Below are 16,090 nucleotides of genomic sequence, written 5' to 3'. Positions count from 1 at the left end.
CCTACGATCTGAAATGAGAGGGGTGTCGACGAGCTTTTCAGAGGAATAGGCGACTCAGGAAGACATAAGACCAGTGTTCCCTTCCTGTCTCTTTACCATGTACCTCCAACTGTTAAGTAGCATCATCCTCCTCCACAGTCATACTTCTCACTCCTGATCAATAAATAGCTGGTACCACCTCTCATTCTGAATTTACATTTGCTGAAAAAGAGTCACAATCTTTGTTGTTCATGTTTCTTGCTAGATAAACAGAATTCTTTGATAGTCAAATACAGGAAGTACTGAAATTGTATCAAACTCCTTCTTGAGCATTGTTCTACTGTGATAGGATCATGACAAATAACATCCAATAAAGTGCAAAATTATAGACCCTAACTTATAGAAATAGCCCCTTTTGACGTTAGTCTTTCTTTTGTATATTGCTCTTATATCTCATTGATATACAATTTAAATATTTCCTGCTGCAACAGTTACAATTGTAGAGGCAGCAGTGTGCTTTCTTCTGTAGACTTTTCTAATGAAAATTCTTTGTGATCCACCAGAGTACTGCTACATTTATATGTGGAACTCACGTCAACTTCTCTCTTATCCATGACAACTCATTTTATCTTGTCATGTCAAAAGACTAAGGGGTGTATTCACAAGAATGTCAGATGCTTTCTACTCAACACCCGCTCCGCCAAGAAACACTCCATCGAACTCTGGGACCTACTCGACTCCACCTTCCCAGACGTCGCCTTCCTGACGGAGACCTGGTTGAACCCCGCCTCTGCACCCGACATTGCCATAGCTATCCCTGACGGCTACAATATCACCCGCAGGGACTGCACCAATGGAACAGGAGGAGGAATCACCATCGTCCACAGGAATACCCTCAGAGTCTCGACCAGCACTGACGACACCCTCAGCACTGCTGAACACCTGCACTTCCAGATCCACACTGATCCCAACACTACCCTCAGAGGAACCCTCATCTACAGAACCCCCGGTCCACGGCCACAGTACAGCGACGCCATCGCCGACTTCGTCAGTACGCACGCCCTCGCCTCCAACTCAAGAACAACAATGACACCAACTCCACCACCTTGATTGACAACCTCGCCAACCTCGGACTCAGACAGCTCGTCACAACACCCACCCACTCTGCCAGCCACATGCTTGACCCCATCTTCTCCGCAAGCTCCCACGTCTCCTTCAGCCACACCACTGAACTCCACTAGACTGACCATTGCTGCATCCTCTTCACCTTCCGGAAACCCACCACGCACCACCGCACTCAACAGATCCCTCGCTGATGCTGGAGCAAAGTCACCGAAGACCAGCTAAACACCACCCTCGCCCGAAGCCCACCCGTTGACCCCACCGACCCCGACACCACCTCCCGTGACCTTAGACAGTGGATCGACTACTGCGCTAGCACCCTCGCCCCGCTCAAGAAACCCTCCAACAGACACACCAACAAGAAAGCCAGTTGGTTCACCTCGGACCTCCAGGCATCCAAGCAAATCTGCCGAAAACTAGAGAAGAAATGGCACCGCGAACAGACACCGGACAGCCACGCAGCCCACAAGAACGCCATCGGCAGACACCATCACCTCATCAAATCCACCAAAAGGGCCTCCTTCAAAGACCGCCTAGACAACAATGCACATGACATCAACTTCGTGAAGGTTGCTCTCCAACCCCAGCTCCAACACCAACGACATCCCACCTTCGCAAGACCTGAGCGACGCCCTCGCCACCTTCGTCCACTGCAAGATCACAGACATTCATGACAGCTTCAACACCCTGACCGCCCCGACAGTCACCCAGACCTCCGACCGCACGGACACCATCCTCACCAATCCCCTGCTCACCTGGACCAACATAAACGACGACGACACCATCAAAATCATGAACACCATCCACTCTGGCTCTCCGTCAGACCCATGCCCACACAACATCTTCAACAAAGTCAGCTCCACCATCGCACCCCATCTCCGCAAGGCCATCAACATCTCCTTCGAGACCGCGACCTTTCTCGCCTTACTCAAAAAACCCAAGGCGGATCCCAAGGACCTCAAGAACTTCTGACCCATCTCCCTGCTCCTGTTCCCAGCAAAGGTCATCGAGAAGACTGTCAACAGACAACTGGCCCACCACCTCGAGGAGAACAGCATCCTGGAGCCATCCCAGTCCGGATTCCGCAGCAACCACAGCACCAAAAACTGCCCTCATCGCTGCCACTGATGACATCAGGATCCTGCTGAACAATGTCGAAGCCGCGGCCCTCATCCTCCTGGACCTGTCAGCCGTCTTCGACACGGTCTGCCACCACACCCTCCACAACGCTGGTATCCTATACAAAGCACTGGACTGGACCACCTCCTTCCTCTCCGGCAGAACCCAGAGCGTCCACCTCCCCCCTTTCCGATCCGAAGCCACCGAGATCATCTGCAGCGTACCCCAAGGATAATCCCTCAGCCTGACATTGTTCAAGATCTACATGGCACCACTCGCTCACGTCACCCCACTGCACAACCTCAACATCATCTCCTACGCCGAAGACACCCAGCTGATCCTCTCCCTCACCAAGGACCCTCTCACCACCAAAACCAACCTCCACGAAGGAAAGCTGTCACCGAGTGGATGAAGATCAGCTGCCTGCAGCTGAACTCAGACAAGACGGAAGTCCTCATCCTCGGCTCCACTCCCTCGGCATGGGACGACTCCTGGTGGCCGACTGCACTGGGAGCAGCACCAGCACCCACAGACCACGCACGCAACCTAGGGTTCATCCTTGACTCAACACTCTCCATGGCCAAGCAAGTCAACGCCATCTCTTCCTCCTGTTTCAACACCATCTGCATGCTCCGCAAGATCTACAGGTGGATCCCCACTGAAACAAGAAGAACAGTCACGCAGGCCCTAGTCAGCAGCAGACTGGACTACGGTAATGCCCTCTACGTAGGAACCTCAGCCAAACTCCTGAAACGACTACAACGCATACAGAACGCATCTGCACGCTTGATCCTCGACATCCTTCGCCACAGCCACATCACACCCCTCCTAAAAGACCTGCACTGGCTTCCCGTCAACAAGAGGATCTCCTTCAAGCTCCTCACCCACGCACACAAAGCACTCCACAACACCGGACCGACATACCTCAACAGACAACTCACCTTCTACACCTCGAACCACCAGCTCCGCTCTGCTGACCTCGCCCTCGCCACCGCCCCCCGCATCCGAAGAGCGACCACCAGCGGCAGATCGTTCTCCCACCTCTCTGCCAAAACCTGGAACACCCTCCCCATCCTCCTACGGCAGACCCAGGACCTACTTGCTTTCAGGAAGCTGCTCAAGAACTGGCTATTCGAGTAGTAGCAGCACCCCTCCCCTAGTGCCTTGAGACCCTCACGGGTGAGTAGTGCGCTATACAAATGTATTGATTGATTGATAACTACCGCAAGAGTAGCGTAACGCAACTTTCAATATTGCAGCCTATCGCGGGAAAATAACCCTGTGACAACGTGGGATTCACAACAAGGCGGTAGCATGCGATAGTCACCAAATAACGCGCCAAATGTCCACGTCAAAATCAACACCACGCAGCAGAAATGCAATACGCGAACACAAAAAAACATGCGATGAGGCCAACCACGGTACAAAAAGTAGCGAAAACCAGCCAAACGCCTGCAAATCCCACGCGTCTGGCGGAACTATGCCCTATAAAAACCACAGAAAAAATACACCAAAAACAATCCAATGTGCGTAGCAACATGGATGCACCCTGACACAGCGCAGGGTCCAACCCGAACCCCACAACCCCCACAGACTACCAGCAAGAAACAACGGGGTAGGGGAAGGCCAAAGAGAAGAGGCAGAGAAAGACGGGGTGCAGACCGCAGGAAAACTAGACCTGCGCCATGGAGGCGACAGAACACCCCCAGCAACTAACCCACTAGCATACCAACTGGATTGCAGTCGGAGTGCCCAGATGGCCAATCCAGGAGACCAATAGGCGCCGGCATGACGTGACTACCTAAACCAGGCACAAACCTGCTACAAACAGGAAGGCAGCAACGGCGACAGGCGGTGGCAGTCCAGTGCCACCGGAGGAGCTGAAGAGAAGCCAGGCCACAGTCATCAGTGTGGAGACGGTGGAAGGAGTAGGGAGTACGGACACAGCTCAAGACGATCTGACACAACATCAACAGGGAGTGCAACAAACAGGGACTGTGGGGATGGGGCGAGTGGGCACAATGGCATACAGGCACAACGAGGTGTAGCACACTGCACACCCACATTCATCGAGGTCCATGTGCCTGATCCCCTTGGCACACTGCAGCACACACACATAGCACGAACAGCACACCCACATTGACAACAATGAGGAACAACACGCATTGCCAACACTGCAGAACAGAGGACACCACTGGCTACGCACATGCACAGAAACATGCCCACTACATCTGACAGAGCCAGAAACTGTGAAATGGAAATGCACACGTACAACATCACATCCATCATGTAGACCAAATGTACACTGTCCCGCAGAAGAATCCAGCACCCCTCAAACAGTCACAATGTACATTGCCATAAAGTCAGCATGCAAACCTGCACAATGCGCCAACATATATGTCAACGCAAAGTCAATACGCACCTCCCCTTCACATCGCAGAGGGGCACACAACACCTTCAGCAGAGCACAGAATACAACACATCAGTGATGCCGGAGAGGACCAACACACCGTCGACACCGATGCCCTACAAAGGCACATGGATATCCCATGCAACCCTCCACCAAGACCCGGACAGCCAAGCTACTCAGAGGAGAACACCCAGCCTGCAACAGACCACGCAGCAGGAAGCACCCACAATCACAGCTGGCTCACGACACTTCACCCACCCACACATCACACCTCAATGCCATGTTCCTGCACGCCAAAAGGAGGTGGCCCAACAGGTGTGGGTGGGGGCCGAACCCATGGAATGCGACCCAGGACACATACGTAGGTGTCTATCACCCATCAGGGGTCACCAACACCCCACTAAGGAGACCCACAATGCCATAGAGGCACATGCAGTTGCACATTCACAATACAGAACCACGGGCAGGGGTGCTCAAATATCAGTCACACACCCGTGTTGGCTCTGTGTACGATGGCCCTGCCCACTCCCCTTACGAATTGAGTGGGGGACGACAAAACTACATGTCCAAGCTCGAACCCGCTGCCTGAGGTGACAAGTCTGCATCTGATGTACACAGCACAATGTAATGGCGTAGGGCCCAGGGCCCTCATGCATACAACAAGACCACAGGGACACACACAGATATCATGTTGAACTGGCCACAGGCACGTGCGCCTGACCCCTTTATTGGCAGGGCCACATGTACAGTGATGCCTGTGCTGGATGTGTGTGGGGTGAGTGTAAGCCAGCACGCATGGAATGTCTGGTGCTAACAACCACTTGAACATTAGACACCAGTGCAATCTAAACAGAAAACACATGCATTAAAGAGTCAACTTCCGAGCAACATGGAGGGAGCTGGAAAAAGTCCAGAGGACAGCCAACATGCAAACAGAAGTGTCCGTGAGTTTCAGTGCACTGGGGATGGGACACAAGAGATGAGCGCGCCCATGTGAAGAAAAAGTCTTGGGTTGTGTCCCTCCGACAGATACCTGATGCAGATGCAGTGGGGTGTGTCATACCTGCATCATCTTCCCCATCAACGTCTCAGGGCCCACACACTGTTTGAGGTAACATAGCTGCGCAACCACTCCACAGCTCAAAACTAAACCAGTAACGGACAATGGCTTGCGGTGCACTGAGTCACTGGCACCTGGAGTGCTGAGCAGGGTATCAGGCCGATGATGGCATCCACGACAGGTCTGAGCAACTCCGTAAGTCTGTCAGGACCACCTTGTCGACTGTGGCAGATGGCTGTTGGAGGTGGTCCTTGTGGTGGTGGCGTGTGCCTCCTGCAGTGATGCCATGTCCGGGTTGGTCAGGACTTGATTTGGTGTGTGAGCCCTGCTGGGACGCTCTTGAGCCCGGAGGGTGCATACAGCGCAGGGCTACAGAGAAATGGCGTTGATGACCCCAAGGCCAATGCTTCAGGGGCCATCCCATATCTCAGAAGAAGGGGTCCCGGAGCAGACCAGCACAGAGTCAGTGGCCCCGGATGCATTGCAGCCGGGACAGGCACCTAGCCACGGGACGGTGACTTGCGGTGCAGTCAGATGGGCCATGCGACCTGAGCGTGTCACCATCAATGTCCAAGGTGTATGTTGCGGAGGGTTTCGGGGGACAGTGGAAGGTGTCCTCTAGGGCATGATGCCAAAAAGTTTGATTTGATCAGAAAACAGCAAATGGAGGAGTGGAATGCGACAGCCTCGTTGCCACCACCATTTCGGTATCAGCTACATGAGGATGAAAACTGCCCCCTAGTCCATAGGCTCAGACGCCACCAAAGTTTGACCCGAGAGTGTCCATGATTGTCGGGGAACAGACTTAGTGGCACAGGTGCTGAGAGGGGATGCAGTCTGCGATGATGCTGGTACACTGATATGAACTCCACAATTGCTAAATCAAGACTCTGTGACCTACTGCACCACAGTGTAGGCCGGAGGCAGCGGTCAGCAGTGGGCCACAGCCACGTGCCGTTGGCTCACGAGGCACAGAGTTAGTAACACAAGGCAAGTTGTGGATAGTGTTCGCTCACCTCCGTAACGATGATCCTGTTCCCTCCGGACTGCAACACGTCATCCTCTTACCCCTCTCCATGCGTGCAATGGAATGTATTCTGCCGTTAAATAATCGATGTTCAATTCCAACTCTGTGACCTACTTGACCGTGGAGTGGGCCTGAGGCAGCGGTCAGCACGGGCCATTCATTGAGTGTAGCTGGCATAGGTTAGATGGCCCCACCGGCCTGCAAGTTCAGGTTCAGTGGTGCCACATGTTGCTGGCTGGCATTGAACAGGGTTAGTGGCACCATGTGTCGCTGGCTGGCGTTGAACAGAGTTAGTGACACCACGTGTCACCTGCTGGCTTTGGATGGCCCCACCGACCTGCGTAGTTCAGGTTCAGTGGCGCCACGTGTCGCAAGATGCCCATATGGAACTATGCCTCACTGATCGGGGGGTCTGGTGCTGGGGCCACTGGCCCTCGAGTTTGGAGATTGCGCCGGCATGTGGTGGGCCCTCCTTGATACACGCCGGTGTCGGAAGGTGATCAGTGTGGCGTGGCTGCACAGGGGCTTGCCTGACAGATTTGTGGTCCAGCGTGCCAGGGTCCTGCAGGCACACAGCATCGCAGGCAACTCCCCTCACGAGGATGACGTCGGCCTTGTGGTGGGGTGAGAGGCACCACCCTGGCAGAGACGTTGTGCTTTCCGGAAGAGGACCACGCCCAGGGCTGCGTGCTTTTTATTCACACCCCTACGCTGGCATGGCGTACACCGGGCCATCCATTCCGGTCATGCTTAGGGGGCATAACAGGCAACATTTTTGTGAGGTCCCCCACTGGCTGGGGTGACATGGTTGCATCCACTGTCTACTACACTCCACACCCCAGAGATGTATGTCGCTGTGGATATGTGTGTGTTCTGCATACTGCAGTCTGTCCAGCACATCTCCGCCACTCTTGGCATTGTGTACTTTCCCAATCATGGTTCTACTGCATCCTTCACACATGCCTGGTTGCCACCTCTCCCCACAAATTCGGCTATTGTGTGGCTGAGGTGCCATGCCGTTGATGGCTCTTTTTCAGGGCTTGCCCAGGTTACCATTGTAAGTTGGTGGGTGGGCATGTTGTTGTGCATGTTGGTTGTGATTTTGTGATATGTGCATTGCCAGTGTTGTGAGTTGCATGGTTGTGGAGTTGAGGTGAGTGGGGTGTTCATTTGGAACTTGCCAAGGGGCTGTGCATTTACCTTGTTGCCACCCTGGGGATGCTGGTTGATGATGGACTGTCGGTGTGTGAAGGAATCATGCACACTGGCTGTGTATTTGGATGCAGCATTGTTGGAGGTACCACGGTGTTCTGTTGTTGCCTGCACATTGATGTGAGACGTGTGCTTCCTGTTGCGGTGATTGTGTGCTGTGTCACCAGGGTGCACTGGTAGGACACATGTGCTGTGGATTGCCCCACACGTGTGTGCATCCTGTTATGGCGTATGGTCCTTCCTTGGTCTCCAGCCAATCCAGCACATTGTGTTGGACGTATGGGGACTGGGGTACCAGGGTGATGTCCAGGACAGGTGTGGGGGACTAGGATGTGACTAGCTGTGAGACTCCTCTGAATCTGATGGGTGTTGTTTGGGGTGTGCCAGGGGCCATCAGGTGCAGCCAAGCCAGCAGCTTGGTATGGGATGGGATGTTGGTTGTCCGCTGTGTTGGTGCCGTAGGCCTGTTAGGTGATGATGGTCAGGATGCGTTGGATGGTTGTCCATTTCTGCCTGTGGTGGACGGTGACATTGTTAGATGTTGGGTCTGTGCAGCTGGCACGCTTCCTGGGGGTCCACTGTCTTTGTCTGCGCTGTGTCTGTGGTGGTCCGGGGGGTTGTTCCGGGTGTGAGTTCGGGTCCTGGGGGGGTGTGGGTGGGTGTTGTGGCCCTTTTGGGTGTCCGGGCCGCATGATGAGTGGCTCCATGGCATCTGTTGCACTTGCGATGTGGCCCTGGGCTGGTATCCCTTTTGCGGGGCTGGCTGCCATCCGACTTAACACCAGGTCAGAGCAGGTGTAGATTTCCTGGTGCTAACGCGCCTTATCACCTGTTTAATGTTTTTATCGAAGATCTGTCTGGTCGTTGAGAATGTTGTGGTGTGATGTTATCGCGGCTTTTGGCACGGGAATGCCCACTCTGCATCTCATTAGCGATAGTTGCAGGGGGCCTCGGTGGCAATGTTTTTTGCGGCTGCTATTTTGGGTAAACTGGTGCTGTGGTCTGTTAGCACCAGCTTGTGAATGGGGAGGTACATTTATCACAACTTTGGCTGCGATAAAGTGCAATTAATTTGGCGATAGCTCCTTGTGACTATACCCCTAAGTCTCAGGTATCCAACTGGTACAGGTTGCTGCAGCCAAACAAGTAATTAGAATAAAGGTATGACCCCCTTTCTCGCAGCTAGCTGTTGAGTAGTGAAAAAAGCTAGTTAACCCCTTTGCTGCCAGGCCTTTTCCCCACCCTGTGCTAAGCCTTTTTAAGGGGTAGTCCTTCCTTAGGTGCGCATAAGTTTTTGTTCACATAAGGTATTAATCCCAAATGTATGTCCTTTTTACAAAGATCCTGGGGGTTCTAAATGTACCCAAGGTTTGTGGATTGCCTGGAGGGCTATGAGAAACTAACCAAATTTGAGCTATTTTTTGGGGGGGATCCAACAAGTGCAGCAGAAGAAAGCTTTTGTGGATGCAAATAGCATCAGGAAAGAGTTTGCAATTCTAAATTCACCATCTTTCCAGATTTCAGGAACAGGCAGACTTGAATCAGAAAACACATTTTCCAGCACAGTTTGGGCATCTTACTGGGACATAGCCCATTTTTCCTAATTTTTGTGTGTTCCACCTCCTTTCAGTTAGTGGTAGAATCGGGTGTGAACCCCATGGTGGATTACAGAAAGCTACATATTTCAGAATAATAGACAAAATTCTGAATTCAACAAGGGGTCATATGTGTAGATGCGTCAAGGTTTTCCCATAAAAAGTAACAGTTGAGTTAAAAAACAATTTGAATTGAGTTGAAAAAAAACCAGCCATTTATGTCTACATTTTCATTTGTAAGTTCTTCTAACTATGGCATATTTGTAAAGCAATATGCCATTACGTCTGTAGGACCTTTCTGGTTGTGGGGATATATAGGGCTTGTGGGTTCTCCAAGAACCCGAGGTACCTGGAGTCAATAACTGAGCTGCACCTTGCAACGGTTTTCCATTGTGTACCACAGCAATGCAATCAGTAAAATATAAAAAGTAAAAAATAGGTATCAAGGAAACTTATATATTTCCAAAATGGGCACAAGATATGAAGTTTATTCAAGTCACTCAACCTGCAGGTCTAGTAACATTTCTACGACTTTTTGAGGCCTGTGGAGGATGGAGCCTAGTGTGGGAGTGCCCGCCCCAGGGTTTCGCAGGAGCTTCTGAAACCAACCACACAGAGGAGGCCTCCCCAGGCCCATTCCGGTAACAGATAGCCAGTGAAGACCCAGCAACAAGATGGCCCAGCATTTTCTTTATGAATCCTCATGACAGTTTGTGGGTCCATATTATTATCAGGACCCCCCTAATATACCTTAGAAAGCATCTCTGTAGCTTCCAGAGGCCATTTTACCTGATTCAGTAATGTTTGTGACATTTTCAGATGTTCAGGTTCACAGGTATGTTAGAAATGGTGTTCTCTAGTTAGCAATGGTTTACACCTCTGTCCAAGCAGGGACCCTTGTTCTTTATGGTGAGGGGGTTACACTTCAAAAATAACCCCTGCTCATCCCCTTGGTAGCTAGGCACGAGCAGACAGGCTTATCTCAGAGGCAGTATTTAGGCATTTGTGCACACATACAGTAATACAATGAAAACACTACAAATTGACACCACACTAGTTTAGAAAAATAAGTAAACTTTATCTAAACTAAACATGACCAAAACAACAGAAATCCAACATACAATAATCAAAATGGGATTCTTAGAAGGTAAAAACAGATCTGCCCATAGCAAATTATAGATGTGACACTTTCAACACAAAGTAGCTTGAAAGTATCACAATCTTAAACAAAAACAGCCGCAGGGAAGGTGATGCCTCGGTTCCTTATGCCCTGGGAAAGTAATGCGTTGGTTCCTTACTTAAGGACAGGGGATGCGTTGGTTCCTTACTGCCACGCAAAGGGAGGTGAGGTGTGAGAAGTTGGCCTGGTATATGCTGTCCACTAATTAAAGTGGGCACCCTACACCAGTCCAAACAACCCTTATGGTGATTTAAGAGGTCAAAGATAACCTTAACACAGCTATCCAAGTGGTAGCTCTGGAGAGCAGCCTTCAGGCTCAGTCTTGAAGGAATGTTAAGCAGCTTGTTTTACAAGAATGCAACCTTATAGTATTGGTTAAATGAAAGGAGAACCGCATAGTAGTTATATAATTATGTATTTATTGATATAACACTCTTTAAGCACAACACAGAATCTCCTACATGAAAATACTCAGAAAGCACACAATACTGTAGCACAGAAACAATAGTAAATAGCACTAATACACAGTGGGCTCCAGGGGAAGACCAAACCATATACTAAAATAGTGGTATAAGAACCGCAAGTCAAGTCAGGATAGTGTCTAAAGGATGAAGAATCGCTGGGACTCCAAGGAACCACCCAAGGTGAGTAAGTAGGGACCCCACGGAGGACGCGTGCAGTGTGGGAACACGACTGCGTGTGCCGTACAATTCTATGGGAGAGTCGCTGTTGCAGTTTTAAAGTTTAAGGACCCTTCTAAGTTGACTTTGAAGAAACCCCAAGGAGCTTAGGAGGTTGGAGAGCCACACCACCCGTGGATATCGTAGTACCAGAGTTACCTCTCCCAGGGACGCCAGGTGCACAGGTCGTATGAGGCTTCGGAAACCGCTGTCGATCTCTATGGAAGACTTCGAAGAAGAGCCACTGCTGGGAAGAAGAAAAGTGTCAGTGGGAATCCAAAGGTGGATTCTTAATGCAGAGTACCTGAAAGCAGAGGATACAGAGTCTCAGTCACTCAGGCGTGGCCAAGGGCTCGGTAAATGAATGCCCACCGATGTCGGGTGCTTCAGGTGTGTTGTGGGTGTTCTTGACTCTGCAGCCCCAGGGACCAGGAGATGTCAAAGATGACAAGGAGCCAGATACGATCTGTCCCACAAGGATATCAAGTGCTGAGTGGTTGATGTCCAGCTAGAGCACCACCAAGCCTTGGCAACAGCAGCCCACATAGAAGGACAAGAAGGGTTACGGTTCGGACCAGCAAGGTCCAGGAGACTCACCAAACACAAGGGAGTCAGGGCCAGCCTGGAGCAACCAGGGGAGCCCACGATAAGCAGTGTTGACCCTGAAGAGGACCCACAGGCCGGAGTCAGAGGAGTCTCGAGGGGACCTCGAGCAGTTTCACAAAGAAGCAGCCCACGATGCACTTGCTGCAAGGAGGCCAGAGTTGTTTATAGGAAATGGTGCAAGAGGTTGGGGCTACTTGGAGCACAGTGCACTTGTTTTGGATATGGCAACAAGCTTATGCACTTGCAAAAGTACTTGACGCACAGGGGTGTGGGTATTGCAGCCCCCATGAGGGATTCTGGCCTCAAACTTGGTAAGAGGGCAGATTGGATCTCGAGGGAATTGGAAACCCACCTCCTGTGTTGTTGGAGCCTTTGAAGTCCGTAGGAGCTCAGGAGCAGCAGAATGGTCATTTGAGATGTGGTGCCTGCGGTTGCAGGGGAATGACTCCTTCACTGCAAGGTAGATATCTTAAGTTGTGCTCGATGCTCCACAGGTCTTACATGGAGCCTATATGGAGCACAGGCACTGAGGATGCTTTATACAGAGAGGGAGACGAAGTTGAGCCCATACAAAGTCCAGCAAAGTCCAGAGTGTCCAGATGGTCAAAGGTCAGTGGTTTCTTGATCAGAATCTTGTTCACCTCGAATCTAGGGTCTTACAGCCAGGTTATCCCTTTGGTACCCACGGGTGAGGGTTGGACAGATTCAGGGGACCCTCCCAGGGGAGGGTCTGGACAGTTGGGAGGTTACTCCCATGTCTTTTGTCCAGTTTTGCACCAGAGCAGGAGCCAATGGCTCCCAGGACTGGTTTGAACTGGACTTTGCACAAGGGCACTATATCTGCCCCTCATGCAGACTTTCAGTTGCTGGCAAGCACACCCACCCAGGCCAAACACACTAAATGCTGTCTGGGAGATGGTCACACCTCCCTTTGACAGGATGCCTATTGTTCTGCCTTCCCCTGCTCGAGCTTGGCTCAGCAGCAGGAGGGCAGAAATATGTCTCTGGTCGGCAGCAACCCTTTTGGGCTGCCGGGGACTAGAAGGCTGGTACCGGGAACACCAGGGACCTCACAAAGCTCGTTTCTGAAGAGTGGAATCAGACCTCCCACACAGGTTACCGATGTGGGGGTATGTTTCCACAATTTTAACACCAAACATGATATGGTTACTTACAGCCGTTTTAGAGTTGGTCATCACGCGGTCTCATAATGCCACCTCTATATGTTGTAAATGTCTGCAGCACTAACAACCCGGCAGAATGGACTCTGTAGGCTGTAGGGGTGTCCTGCTCATGCAGTGGCACCCTCTCACTTAGAACCGAGCACCCTGGCTTCAGGATTGTTAAGGTCTGCTATAGGGGTGACTTATAGGTTTTAAGTGTAGTGACCCTTAGATATAGTAAACCTATATCTTTAGTAAGTGGTGCATGCACCAATTTACACAAGCTGCATTTGCAGGCCTGTAGATCTAGTTTGCATAGCCTCTCATGGGTGTCATAATACAAGCTTCATGCCTTGGGAGGCCTTTGGGGTACCTATGCCCTTGGTACATGGGTACCATAAACTAGGGACTGACAAGGGTACCCCAGTATCCAATCTGGAGTGTACCTAAGTACATGACGTAATAGTTTTAGGAGGAAGCAAATAGACTGGGGTCCTGATTAGCAGGATCCCAGTCAGACTAGTCAAAAACTATATCACATCAATCAAAAAGTGGGGGTAACCATAAGAGGCAGATCCTACTTTCCTACATGATGTGTTGGTTTCTTACTGAAGGGGAGGTAATGCGTCGATTTCTTACTGTGCAGCTAGGTGATGCATTGGTTTCTGACTGCGGTTCTGGCATTTTTGTAGACTTGGTGCCCCGGTGCAATGCATGGGGATCGGGGATGCTTCGGTTCTCTGCGGCAGCAACAGTGCTGCATTGGTCTCTCCAGTCATGGTCCCACAAGGCGTTGGCTCTTGCAGCCGCACATCAGGGCCTGCACCGGAATCGGTGCGGTGATCTTGGACTTGGGTGAACAGGATTTAGAGTGCAGCGATTTCTCCAGCAGTGGGCTGGCACTGCGTCGGTTTCTTCGCCCACATGGTTGAGATGCGTTGGAAACAGTTGCGGATGCATCTTGATTCTCGTAGTTGTGTCTCTTTTCCAGCTCCCAACACCAGGAACAACCTCCAGATGCCCAGCAGAGCAACATGCATCTCTTGGCAGGTCAGAACTTCCAGCAAGGAAGTTTAGGGGAGCTGGTAGTGAAGTCTTTGTGTCCCTGAGACAATAGAACATGAGGCAAGCTCTACTTCAAGCCCTTGGAGATCTTCTTCAAGCAGGATACACAGCACACAGCAAAGTCTTCATCCTCTCCTTGCAGAAACAGCCACTGCAGGCCAACCCTCCAGACAGCACAGAGCAAAACGGCAGTACTTCTCCTGCAGCATTCCCAGCTTTTCTCATTGGCACAGGGTCCTCTTGAGTCCAGAAGTAATCTAAAGTTCTGGGGTCTGGGTCTCAATATGTATATCCAATTTTTCTTTGTTTTCTGGTGGCAGAGAGGCTCTGTGCTCAGTCACAACCAGTTTTGTCCACTCTGGTCCATCTTCCTGGCAGGAGGTGGTGACAGCATTGTATAAGGCAGACCAGGCCTATTCAGGTGCAAGGAAATCTCCTCCCCCTACTCTAAATGCAGTCCAGGTCTATTCGGCAAGCCCTGACTCATCTACGCAAGGCAGGACACACATCTGCCCCTCCCAGGGGCTGACTAAGAGAATGCACATTCCCAGCCCCTGTTACTCCTAAGCCAGATAGTCAATCCACTAAGCAGCAGAGGCAACAGGATGGCTAAGCAAGAAAATACCTAGTTTCTAAAAGTGGTATTTTCAAACACACAATATAGAAATCATCTTCACAAAAAAATTCATTTTTATATTCTGAGTTCAGGCAAACTAAACTCCACCTTTCTATCTTGTCCCAATGGGAAGTTACATTTATAAGATGTTATAAGTAAACTCTCATTCTATCCTATGGGACATATAGCCTTTCAATACTGAAAAATGAAATTCACTGTATTTCACTATCAGGACATGCCACACACATTATTACATTTCCTACCTTTCACATACACTGCACCCTGCCCACAGGGGTAACTTAGTCCTACCTTAGGGGTGTCTCACATGTAATAAAAGGGAAGGTTAGGGCCTGGCATGTGGGTGCACTTGCCAGGCCGGCATGGCAGTAGAGACTGCATGAAGACACAGTAGTGGCTGGTCTGAAACCCCTTTGAAAGGCTGCTTGTGAGGGTGCCACAATCAGTGCTGCAGACCCACTGCAGACTGGCAGCATTTGACTTACAGGCCCTGGGCGCACACAGTGCACTGTACTAGGGACTTAGTAGTAAGTCAAATAAGCCAATCATGCAAACACCAATCCATAATAACAATTTACACAGAGAGCATATGCACTTTAGCACTGATCTGTAGTGGGAAAGTGCCCGGAGTCATAAAACCAACACAAACAGGGTTAAAAACTGGAGGCCCAAAAGCAAAAAGTCCAGGGATATACCAGCTGGAAAAGCCAGGTCTAACAGGGCTATGGAGTGCTGAGTCAGGTAATATTTCAGGTTCTCCCTTGGCTGAAGTTGCTGAAAAAAAGAAAACTTCATCCAAAAGGTACAGAAACTAATTCATAGTATCAGATCTGAGCCTTCAGCATCTATGGCCCATTTCTAGCCTTGAGGCATATTTTTCTGTAATATTTGTAACATTTTGAGTTGTTCAGCTTCAAAGGTACAAAGTCACTACTTCTACCCAGGGCAATGGAACTCCAAGTCAAATGAGATTTCAGGGTTTTGCCTTGGCTGGAGGTGGTGGAAAAACAAGTCATCCAAAAGGTGCATAAAGTGATAAACCGCTTCACTGTACCAGATCTGAGCCTTCAGCATCTCTGGCCCACTTCTAGCCTCCAGGCATCCGTGTTAGTAATATTTGTGATAGTTTGAGTTGTCCAGTTTCAAGAAGACAAAGTCACTTCTTGTACCCAGGGCTATAGAGCTCTGAGTCGGGTAATATTCCAAGCTTTTCCCATGGCTGGAGGTGGAAAAAACTT

This window comes from Triturus cristatus, chromosome 11 (genome assembly GCF_964204655.1).
Source record: "Triturus cristatus chromosome 11, aTriCri1.1, whole genome shotgun sequence".
In the NCBI taxonomy this organism is placed as follows: Eukaryota; Metazoa; Chordata; class Amphibia; order Caudata; family Salamandridae; genus Triturus; species Triturus cristatus.
The sequence above is the reverse complement of the archived record's forward strand: the minus strand, read 5'-3'. Positions refer to the sequence as shown.